The sequence below is a fragment of the Oncorhynchus clarkii genome, chromosome 9, assembly GCF_045791955.1.
Source record: "Oncorhynchus clarkii lewisi isolate Uvic-CL-2024 chromosome 9, UVic_Ocla_1.0, whole genome shotgun sequence".
NCBI lineage: Eukaryota > Metazoa > Chordata > Actinopteri > Salmoniformes > Salmonidae > Oncorhynchus > Oncorhynchus clarkii.
Genome location: NC_092155.1, coordinates 2,500,513 through 2,513,303, shown reverse-complemented (window position 1 = coordinate 2,513,303; position 12,791 = coordinate 2,500,513).

Genomic DNA, 12,791 nt, shown 5'->3' with positions numbered 1-12,791 from the left:
TAGACCATTCTCCTTGTATGACTGGTGAGGAGAGTCAGGTATGTTCTACAGGTCTTTCTGATGGGAGACATTAGACCATTCTCCTTGTATGACTGGTGAGGAGAGTCAGGTGTGTTCTACAGGTCTTTCTGATGGGAGGCATTAGACCATTCTCCTTGTATGACTGGTGAGGAGAGTCAGGTGTGTTCTACAGGTCTTTCTGATGGGAGACATTAGACCATTCTCCTTGTATGACTGGTGGAGGAGAGTCAGGTGTGTTCTACAGGTCTTTCTGATGGGAGACATTAGACCATTCTCCTTGTATGACTGGTGAGGAGAGTCAGGTGTGTTCTACAGGTCTTTTTGATGGGAGGCATGAGACCATTCTCCTTGTATGACTGGTGAGGAGAGTCAGGTGTGTTCTACAGGTCTTTCTGATGGAAGACATTAGACCATTCTCCTTGTATGACTGGTGAGGAGAGTCAGGTGTGTTCTACAGGTCTTTCTGATGGGAGGCATGAGACCATTCTCCTTGTATGACTGGTGGAGGAGAGCCAGGTGTGTTCTACAGGTCTTTCTGATGGGAGACATTAGACCATTCTCCTTGTATGACTGGTGGAGGAGAGCCAGGTGTGTTCTACAGGTCTTTCTGATAGGAGGCATTAGACCATTGTCATTATAAAGATATAATTTTCCTAATATAACTCTTCAGATATTTTTACTTCTTTCGGATCATTGAGACGCTAGCGTCCCACCTCGACAACATCCGGTGAAATAACAGAGCGCGAACTTCAAAATACAAAAGTAATAATTTTAAACATTCATTCTTCAAAAAAAAGGCATGAAATTACGTCAAAATGCTGTAGACGCCTAGAACAAAGGAATGTGGCAAATAGGGGAGCACCACGGTTTCAAAACATGAGTCACTTCCTGATCGGGGCGGCAGGGTAGCCTAGTGGTTAGAGTGTTGGCCTAGTAACCGAAAGGTTGCAAGTTCATATCCCCGAGCTGACAAGGTACAAATCTGTCGTTCTGCCCCTGAACAGGCAGTTAACTCACTGTTCCTAGGACGTCATTGAAAATAAGAATTTGTTCTTAAGGTCAGATCCCGAGCAGTTGCAATACCAGGCAGTGATGCAAACGGTCAGGTTGCTCTCAATGGTGCAGCTGTAAAACTTTTTTGAGGATCTGGGGACCCATGCCAAATCCTTTCAGTTTCCTGAAGGGTGTTGTCGTGCCCTCTTCATGACTGTCTTGGTGTGTTTGGACCATGATAGTTTGTTGGTGAGGTAGACACCAAGGAACTTGAAGCTCTCGACCCGTTCCACTTCAGCCCCATCGATGTTAATGGGGGCCTGTACGGCCCTATTTTTCTCATAGTCTACGATCATCTCCTTTGTCTTGCTCACATTGAGGGAGAGGTTGCAGTCCTGGCACCACACTGCCAGGTCTCTGACCTCCTCCCTATAGGCTGTCTTATCGTTGTCGGTGATCAGGCTGTTGAGTTGTCAGCAAACGTAATAATAGTGTTGCAGTCGTGCTTGGCCACGCAGTAGTGGGTGAACAGAGAGTACAGTTGGGGACTAAGAACCCAACCCTTTGGGGCCCCAGTGTTGAGGATCAGCATGGCAGATGTGTTGTTGCCTACCCTTACCACCTGGGGTGGCCTGTCAGGAAGTCCAGGATCCAGTTGCAGAGGGAGGTATTTAGTCCCAGGGTCCTTAGCTTAGTGATGAGCTTTGTGGGAACTATGGTATTGAATGCTGAGCTGTAGTCAATGAACAGCATTCTCAGATAGGTGTTACTTTTTCTAGTTGGGACCTAAGGGTGGATAATTAGAAGAATCTCAAATATAAAATATATTTTGTTAACACTTTCTTGGTTACTACATGATTCCATGTGTGTTGTTTCATTGTTTTGATGTCTTCACCTTTATTCTATATTGTAGAAAATAGTATATATGAAGATAAACCATTGAATGTGTCGGTGTGTCCAAACTTCTGACTGGTACTGTATATATTTTATATATATTTATTGTCTGTGTATATCTATCTATCAACAGTGGCAAGAAAAAGTATGTGAACCCTTTGGAATTACCTGGATTTCTGCATAAATTGGTCATTTGATCTGATCGGCATCTAAGTCACAACAGTAGATAAACACAGTGTGCTTAACTCTTGTGTTGTCTTAAGGGTAAAACATGACCTGCCACTGTGTTTAACAGCAGAGAAAACCCCCTTTGTTCATCATTTTGACCCTGCTGTTATAAAATCATTTACACACCACAAAAACCACAAATACACAAACACACACACAATGACAAATTGAGATTATGTGTGTTACTGATTGAACTCAGCCAGCAACTACAGAAGAGGAAGACCACCATAGTTGGCACAGTTAGAAAGAACAAGCCTGAGCTCCCCCCTGCACTCCTCTCAACAAGGGGGAGAGAGGCCTTCTCATCAAAGTCTGCCTTCACCACCACCACCACTCTAGTTTCTTACCTCCCAAAGAGGAACAAGAATGTGGTCCTCCTGACCACACTGCACAAAACTGCTGAGATCAGTGATCGTGAGGACAAGAAATCAGCCATCATTCTGAATTATAACCACAACAAAGGAGGTGTGGACAACCTGGACAAGGTGATTGGAAATAACAGCTGCAGGAGGATGACTGCTGCTGGCCCCTGGTCATCTTCCATTACGTCATTGATGTGTCCTCATACCAACCCTACCTGGATGCCTGATAAGCGAAACAAGAGGAGGGTGTTCCTGGAGCAGCTGGGAAAGGCCCTTGTAACTCCACCCATTCAAATAAGGGAGCCCCAACACAGCAGCCTCTGCAGCGCTTTTGAAAGCTTGAAAGCTGTTTTTTTATTTGATTAATTTCCCCTTTATTTAACCAGGTGGCCAGTTGAGAACAAGATCTCATTTACAGCTGAGACCTGGCCAAGCTAAAGCAAAGCAGTGCGACACAAACAACAACACAGAGTTACACATGGAATAAACAAACGTACAGTCAATAACACAATAGAAAATCTGTTTACAGTGTGTGAAAATTAAGTAAGGAGGTAAGGCTATAAATAGGCCATAGTGGTGAAGTAATTACAATTGAGCAATTAACACTGGAGTGATAGATTTGCAGATGAGGATGTGCAAGTTGAAATATTGTTATAAATACTGGTATGCAAAAGAACAGAAAAATCCCCCCAACAAAATTAATATGGGGATGAGGTAGGTAGTTGGTTGGATGGGCTATTTACAGATGGGCTGCGTACAGCTGCAGCGATCGGTAAGCTGCTCTGACAGCCAATGCTTGAAGATAGTGAGGGAGATATAAGTCTCCAACTCCAACAGTGATTTTTGCAATTCGTTCCAGTCATTGGCAGCAGAGAACTGGAAGGAGGTGTTGGCTTTGGGGATGGCCAGTGAAATATACCTGCTGGAGCGGGTGCTATGAGTGGGTGTTGCTATGGTGACCAGTGAGCTGAGATAAGGGGGCTGTATCTTGTCCTGATCCACCTGAGGCTGCAGCTGGGGCAGGCAAGAGGAGGAGATGCCAATTCTGCCCCCCAAAGAAGGACTGTAAAACAAACACTATGTCCTACATGTGAGAAATACATCTGCACAAGACTGTTTTTGTTTCCCTTCAATAAAATGCATCCAAAACTACTTTCTGCCAATAGGCTATACTAGTGCTAACTCTTGCTAAACATTTGTTTACACCTATGCAGTATGTTTAGCAATAATAATAATAAACCTCTGCTTTAGTTAAGAAAACATTTATGACAGGTGTATTTTCATTACGGAGATCACGTCATTTCCGGTCACAACTTGCAGATTTGTTTACGTGTTGCTGTGCGTTTTGTTGCCAACCTATTTTGCTACCTAACAACTTTAAGGTTTTTACTTTTAATTACCGTTTATATTTTTGTTTTTTCCCTCAACTTTTTCACTACGGACGCTTTATCTGGACACGATTCGTCAGGACCTCCAACAGCCGAAGCTAAGTAGTAACATTAACATGATGCCTTCTAATTGCAGTCGCTGTACTCGCCTTACGGCGAGGATAGCTGTGCTACAAGACCAGCTTCAGACGCAATCGTTAGGCAAGGGTGATTTCAGTGTAGGAAAGGATGAAACAGCGTCTGTGCCACCAGTAAGTACAGATAGTAGTATACATCCCCTGGCACAGTCCCCGCAGCCGGACAACTTTCTCACGGTTTCTGGTAGGAAATGCTGTAGGAATGCTCAACCGGTGTCGCTCATTCAGCCGACAGAAAATTTCAACCGGTTTTCCCCATTAAGCAGCGAGTAGGAGTCAGAGGTCTGAGACGCAGAAGCTTCCCACCATTAGCTCTGACAAATGTAAAACTCTAGTCATTGGCGACTCCATTACCCGCAGTATTAGACTTAAAATGAATCATCCAGCGATCATACACTATTTACCAGGGGGCAGGGCTACCGACGTTAAGGCTAATCTGAAGATGGTGCTGGCTAAAGCTAAAACTGGCGAGTGTAGAGAGTATAGAGATATTGTTATCCACGTCGGCACCAACGATGTTAGGATGAAACAGTCAGAGATCACCAAGCGCAACATAGCTTCTGCGTGTAAATCAGCTAGAAAGATGTGTCGGCATCGAGTAATTGTCCCTGGCTCCCTCCCAGTTAGGGGGAGTGATGAGCTCTACAGCAGAGTCTCACAACTCAATCGCTGGTTGAAAACTGTTTTCTGCCCCTCCCAAAAGATAGAATTTGTAGATAATTGGCCCTCTTTCTGGGACTCACCGACAAACAGGACCAAGCCTGACCTGCTGAGGAGTGACGGACTCTTCTCATCTTATCTACCAACATAGACAGGGCTCTAACTCCTCTAGCTCCACAATGAAATAGGGTGCAGGACAGGCAGCAGGCTGTTAGCCAACCTGCCAGCATAGTGGAGTCTGCTACTAGCACAGTCAGTGTAGTCAGCTCAGCTATCACCATTGAGACCGTGTCTGTGCCTCGACCTAGGTTGGGAAAAACTAACATGGCGGTGTTCGCCTTAGCAATCTCACTAGGATAAAGACCTCCTCCATTCCTGTCATTATTGAAAGAGATCATGATACCTCACATCTCAAAATAGGGCTACTTAATGTTAGATCCCTTACTTCAAAGGCAATTATAGTCAATGAACTAATCACTGATCATAATCTTGATGTGATTGGCCTGACTGAAACATGGCTTAAGCCTGATGAATTGACTGTGTTAAATGAGGCCTCACCTCCTGGTTACACTAGTGACCATATCCCCTGTGCATCCCGCAAAAAATAAAATGACGTTTTTGTCTATTGAGCTTCTAGTCATGAAATCTATGCAGCCTACTCAATCACTTTTTATAGCTACTGTTTACAGGCCTCCTGGGCCATATACAGCGTTCCTCATTGAGTTCCCTGAATTCCTATCAGACCTTGTAGTCATAGCAGATAATATTCTAATCTTTGGTGACTTTAATATTCACATGGAAAAGTCCACAGACCCACTCCAAAAGGCTTTCGGAGCCATCATCGACTCAGTGGGTTTTGTCCAACATGTCTCTGGACCCACTCACTGCCACAGTCATACTCTGGACCTAGTTTTGTCCCATGGAATAAATGTTGTGGATCTTAATGTTTTTCCTCATAATCCTGGACTATCGGACCACCATTTTATTACGTTTGCAATTGCAACAAATAATCTGCTCAGACCCCAACCAAGGAACATCAAAAGTTGTGCTATAAATTCACAGACAACACAAACATTCCTTGATGTCCTTCCAGATTCCCTCTGTCTACCCAAGGACGCCAGAGGACAAAAATCAGTTAACCACCTAACTGAGGAACTCAACTTAACCTTGCGCAATACCCTAGATGCAGTTGCACCCCTAAAAACTAAAAACATTTCTCATAAGAAACTAGCTCCCTGGTACACAGAAAATACCCGAGCTCTGAAGCAAGCTTCCAGAAAATTGGAACAGAAATGGCGCCACACCAAACTGGAAGTGTTCCGACTAGCTTGGAAAGACAGCACCGTGCAGTACCGAAGAGCCCTTACTGCTGCTCGATCATCCTATTTTTCTAACTTAATTGAGGAAAATAAGAACAATCCGAAATTCCTTTTTGATACTGTCGCAAAGCTAACTAAAAAGCAGCATTCCCCAAGAGAGGATTGCTTTCACTTTAGCAGTGATACATTCATGAACTTATTGGAGGAAAAGATTATGATTATTAGAAAGCAAATTACGGACTCCTCTTTAAATCTGCGTATTCCTTCAAAGCTCAGTTGTCCTGAGTATGCACAACTCTGCCAGGACCTAGGATCAAGAGAGACGCTCAAGTGTTTTAGTACTATATCCCTTGACACAATGATGAAAATAATCATGGCCTCTAAACCTTCAAGCTGCATACTAGACCCTATTCCAACTAAACTACTGAAAGAGCTGCTTCCTGTGCTTGGCCCTCCTATGTTGAACATAATAAACGTCTCTCTATCCATCGGATGTGTACCAAACTCACTAAAAGTGGCAGTAATGAAGCCTCTCTTGAAAAAGCCAAACCTTGACCCAGAAAATATAAAAAAACTATCGGCCAATATCGAATCTTCCTCTCAAACATTTTTGAAAAGGCTGTTGCGCAGCAACTCACTGCCTTCCTGAAGACAAACAATGTATACGAAATGCTTCAGTCTGGTTTTAGACCCCATCATAGCACTGAGACTGCACTTGTGAAGGTGGTAAATTACCTTTGAATGGCATCAGACCGAGGCTCTGCATCTGTCCTCGTGCTCCTAGACCTTAGTGCTGCTTTTGATACCATCGATCACCACATTCTTTTGGAGAGATTGGAAACCCAAATTGGTCTACACGGACAAGTTCTGGCCTGGTTTAGATCTTATCTGTCTGAAAGATATCAGTTTGTCTCTGTGAATGGTTTGTCCTCTGACAAATCAACTGTACATTTGATCATATTACTCCAGTGCTAGCCTCCCTATACTGGCTTCCTGTCAAAGCAAGTGCTGATTTCAAGGTTTTACTGCTAACCTACAAAGCATTACATGGGCTTGCTCCTACCTATCTCTCTGATTTGGTCCTGCCGTACATACCTACACGTACGCTACGGTCACAAGATGCAGGCCTCCTAATTGTTCCTAGAATTTCTAAGCAAACAGCTGGAGGCAGAGCTTTCTCCTATAGAGCTCCATTTTTATGGAACGGTCTGCCTACCTATGTCAGAGACGCAAACTTGGTGTCAACCTTTAAGTCTTTACTGAAGACTCATCTCTTCAGTGGGTCATATGATTGAGTGTAGTCTGGTCCAGGAGTGGGAAGGTGAACGGACAGGCTCTGGAGCAACGAACCGCCCTTGCTGTCTCTGCCTGGCCGGTTCCCCTCTTTCCACTGGGATTCTCTGCCTCTAACCCTATTACAGGGGCTGAGTCACTGGCTTACTGGGGCTCTCTCATACCGTCGATGGGAGGGGTGAGTGGGTTGAGTCACTGATGTGATCATCTTGTCTGGGTTGGCGCCCCCCCCCCTCCCCTTGGGTTGTGCCGTGGCGGAGATCTTTGTGGGCTATACTCAGCCTTGTCTCAGGATGGTAAGATGGTGGTTGAAGATATCCCTCTAGTGGTGTGGGGGCTGTGCTTTGGCAAAGTGGGTGGGGTTATATCCTTCCTGTTTGGCCCTGTCCGGGGGTGTCCTCGGATGGGGCCACAGTGTCTCCTGACCCCTCCTGTCTCAGCCTCCAGTATTTATGCTGCAGTAGTTTATGTGTCGGGGGGCTAGGGTCAGTTTGTTATATCTGGAGTACTTCTCCTGTCCTATTCGGTGTCCTGTGTGAATTTAAGTGTGCTCTCTCTAATTCTCTCTTTCTCTCTTTCTTTCTCTCTCTCTCTCGGAGATCCTGAGCCCTAGGACCATGCCTCAGGACTACCTGACATGATGACTCCTAGCTGTCCCAAGTCCACCTGGCCGTTCTGCTGCTCCAGTTTCAACTGTTCTGCCTTATTATTATTGGACCATGCTGGTCATTTATGAACATTTGAACATCTTGGCCATGTTCTGTTATAATCTCCACCCGGCACAGCCAGAAGAGGACTGGCCACCCCACATAGCCTGGTTCCTCTCTAGGTTTCTTCCTAGGTTTTGGCCTTTCTAGGGAGTTTTTCCTAGCCACCGTGCTTCTACACCTGCATTGCTTGCTGTTTGGGGTTTTAGGCTGGGTTTCTGTACAGCACTTTGAGATATCAGCTGATGTACGAAGGGCTATATAAATACATTTGATTTGATTAGATTTGTGTAGTAAATAAAACGAGTGGTGTCCAATGCTTAAATCCAGTTATTCTGCATTGTGAAGAGGGAAAACCCAGATATTCACAAAGTCTGTGATGAATGACAGGTTGTTTCTGAAAGGAATTTATAATATCTGTACATTATAGGAACAGCTGTAATTATAAAAGTACAATGATTGATGTTTTGCTTTAGCTTTGAGATGAAGAATCAATGGTAGACACCTTGCAAGTGCATTAAAAGATCAGCTGTATAAAAGTCTGTTTGTTGAAACTATACTTTCAGTTCCTGTTGATGCTCTGTTCCAGACTTACTTCTCCCTGCACATCATAGCAATAGGAGGAAGAAGGATTTGGAAACTAACTGCAAATAACAATAAGCTGAACTCCGCCTAGCAGAGACATCTTTGTAATAGCAACTATTAATTATGTTTTATGGTATTAAAGTTAAGGGAAATCCCCCTTGGTGGGTGAACCTCAGTAGGGGATAAAAAGGGAAAACCCCATCTTGGAAGCTGAGTGTATTACTTGCAAATTACTGTAAGTGTTTACTCCGGGTTGCAAACCAGCTTGCAATCCTTATTAAACAAACTAACCTCTGATCAAATAAGTTTCCTGTGGTCTCTTGTATGAACTGAGGGCAGAAATCCCTTACATTTCTTCATGCAAAATAGATTTGGGGTTTAAAACTTTTAAGGATTAGCCCTTTCAAAAAAATGTTTTTGCCTAAAATGACCCAAATCTAACTGCCTAACAGGCCCTGAAGCAAGGATATTTATTTTATTTGACCTTTATTTAACCAGGTAGGCTAGTTGAGAACAAGTTCTCATTTACAACTGCGACCTGGCCAAGATAAAGCATAGCAGTGTGAACAGACAACACAGAGTTACACATGGAGTAAACAATAAACAAGTCAATAACACAGTAGAAAAAAAAGAGTCTATATACATTGTGTGCAAAAGGCATGAGGAGGTAGGCGAATAATTACAATTTAGCAGATTAACACTGGAGTGATAAAAGATCAGATGGTCATGTGCAGGTAGAGATATTGGTGTGTAAAAGAGCAGAAAAGTAAATAAATATAAACAGTATGGGGATGAAGTAGGTAAATTGGGTGGGCTGTTTACCGATAGACTATGTACAGCTGCAGCGATCGGTTAGCTGCTCAGATAGCAGATGTTTAAAGTTGGCGAGGGAGATAAAAGTCTCCAACTTCAGCGATTTATGCATATTATTAGTACCATTTGAAAGGAAACACTTTGACATTTATGGAAATGTGAAAGGAATGTAGTAGAATATAACAACAGTAAAATATATTACAATACAATGAAAAAAACAAAAGTTATTTTGTATCTTTTTTGAAATGCAAGAGAAAGACCATAATGTATTATTTCAGCCCAGGTGAAATATAGATTTTGGCCACTATATGGCATCAGTGTATGTGCAAAGTTATAGACTGATCCAATGAATCATTGTATTTCTGTTCAACATTTTGTATCAAGACTGCCAAATGCGCCTAATTTGTTTATTAATACATTTTCATGTTGAAAATGGTGCACTCTCCTCATACAATACCATTGTATTATTTCACAGTAATAGCTACTATAAATTGGACAGTGTAGTTAGATTAACAATAATTTAAGCTTTCTGCCATTATCAGATATGTCTATGTCCTGGGAAATGTTCTTGTTACTATCAACCTCATTCTAATCGCATTAGCTCAACCGTCCCGTGGAAGGGTAGCCGATCCCAAAAAGTTTTTAAGCTGCTTTATTTTAGGGGTTTAGTGAAGGTGGGTCATTTTTTACCCTTGAGACAAGGGGAGTATACAGTATACAGAACATGGGTGTTTGAGGGAGAGAGAGGGGGTGTTAAAGGAATTACATTTCTCTATGTTTTAATACCCAATTAAAATTAAACACTCTGTCAATTCATAAGGATTTGTAAGACCCTTATTCTATAATAATGGACAGAGCCCAGTCTTAAAGTCAAACAGCAGAGTTTATTCACGAGAGTACTGAATACGATACAGTTTACCACAGGTTATAAACTGAAAATGACGTCCTTAGTTTCAGCACCAACCCGTGCCATCTCCATTCCAGTACAAAGGCTGTATCTCAAGCCTTCCCACATCCGTCTCCCTACCAATTTAATATAATTTACGGCTGAGCCAAGGTTTTCCGGTGTAGATAAGCATTCTAGCCGGTCTGAAGATTTAGTTCATTCATTCCTACCAAGGAACAGACCGTCATTGTTCTAATCATTGATTCATTCACACACATTATATTCAGTACTAAGATTAAGAAAGAAAATTCATGCATATACAGTAACATAATAGTATTCTGATTAGTACATATACAGTAACATAATAGTATTCTGATTAGTACATATACAGTATCATAATAGTATTCTGATTAGTACATATACAGTAACATAATAGTATTCTGATTAGTACAGATACAGTAACATAATAGTATTCTGATTAGTACATATACAGTAACATAATAGTATTCGGATTAGTACATATACAGTAACATAATAGTATTCTGATTAGTCAGTCCTGATTGAAATGTATACATAATTAGTCATCATTGATAAAAATTCCCTTAACAGGGGAATACTCTATACCCAAAAAGGGCCATGTTATGACACTAGCTAAATAATGAGCCATATTCCCAATCCATACAATACTAGCAATAAAAAACGATTGTCATAGTTAACCAAATAGGTTCAATGTTAGCTAGTTAGCAGCCAGCAGCCTAATGTCAGGTAGATAGAGAACAGTTGTCACGGGCGTCGTAAGGAGGAGACCAAGGCGTAGCGTGCTATACGTACATTCTTTTATTAAGAATGAACACTGAACAAAACAAACAAAATAACAAAATGAACCGTGAAGCTAATATGTACAGTGCCTTGCGAAATTTTGCACGCCCAATTTTTCAGTTTTTGATTTGTTAAAAAAGTTTGAAATATCCAATAAATGTCGTTCCACTTCATGATTGTTGTAGATTGTTGTTGTTGATTCTTCACAAAAAAATACAGTTTTATATCTTTATGTTTGAAGCCTGAAATGTGGCAAAAGGTCGCAAAGTTCAAGGGGGCCGAATACTTTCGCAAGGCACTGTACAGTGCAGACAGAACAAGAACCCACAAATACCCTAGGAAAATGGCTACCTAAATACGGTCCCCAATCAGAGACAATTTAAACAGCTGCCTCTGATTGGGAACTAGGCTACCATAGACCTACATATACCTAGACTTTCAAAAACCCCTAGATATACAAAAACTCCCTAGACAATAGAAAAACTAACATACCCACCCTCGTCACACCCTGACCCAACAAAAATATAAAGAAAACAGAGATAAGGTCAGAGCGTGACAACAGTAAGCTTTAACTTGCAATGAAAACAACATCCTGATGATATTAGAAATGCATAATATCAGAAAATGTAGCTGGACTCTTCTGGATGAATTCTTCACAGCAGACTGGAACCACTTTAACATCTCTAGGATAGGGGGCAGGTCAGAGCGTAATAATATCAGAAAATGTAGCTGGACTCTTCCACATGCATGATTTTTCACAGCAAACTGGAACCACTTTAAATAAGGAAGACATCCTGGGTCGTTTCTGTTTTGTTTGTACAGCTTGCTTAGCCCATCGTGTCAAATCACTCTGGTTCACATCGTCTGATTCATTTTTAGAGTCAGTCAGCATGGTAAAGATCGTCTTCCTGAAAGTAGTCAATCACAACTTTTTATCTACACAAATAATTTTATATAAAGAAGATTCTACACGACATACCAATCCGAAACTCATCTCTCGGCATGTCCAGCCCATTCATTATCTCAGCCAATCATGGCTAGCGCGAAGGTTGCCAACTTTTTCTGTGGCTAAAACCAGCAAGTTTCATAATTTAACAATTTTATTCGTATTTATAGATGGCATAAAAGTTTGTTATTAAGGCACATGAAAGTTCATATGTTCAAGAAGGCATTTCTGCCCCCAAAAAAGGCAACAGGTCACAAAAAATGTTGGATCCCCATTTGCTCTTCCTGGGGTTTATTATGGATCCCCATTAGTTCCTACCAAGGCAGCAGCTACTCTTCCTGGGGTTTATTATGGATCCTCATTTGTTCTTGCCAAGGCAGCAGCTACTCTTCCTGGGGTTTATTATGGATCCCCATTAGTTCCTGCCAAGGCAGCAGCTACTCTTCCTGGGGTTTATTATGGATCCTCATTAGTTCCTGTTAGGCAGCAGCTACTCTTCCTGGGGTTTATTATGGATCCTCATTAGTTCCTGTTAGGCAGCAGCTACTCTTCCTGGGGTACAGCATCATTAAGGCTGTTTATACAATAAAAAACAGACAATACATTCACAGATTTCACAACCCACTGTGTGCCCTCAGGCCCCTACTCCACCACTACCACATATGTACAGTACATAATCCATGTGTACACAGAGCTTTATTATGGACTTTTCCACACAATTTTTTATCCAAAAGTTTACT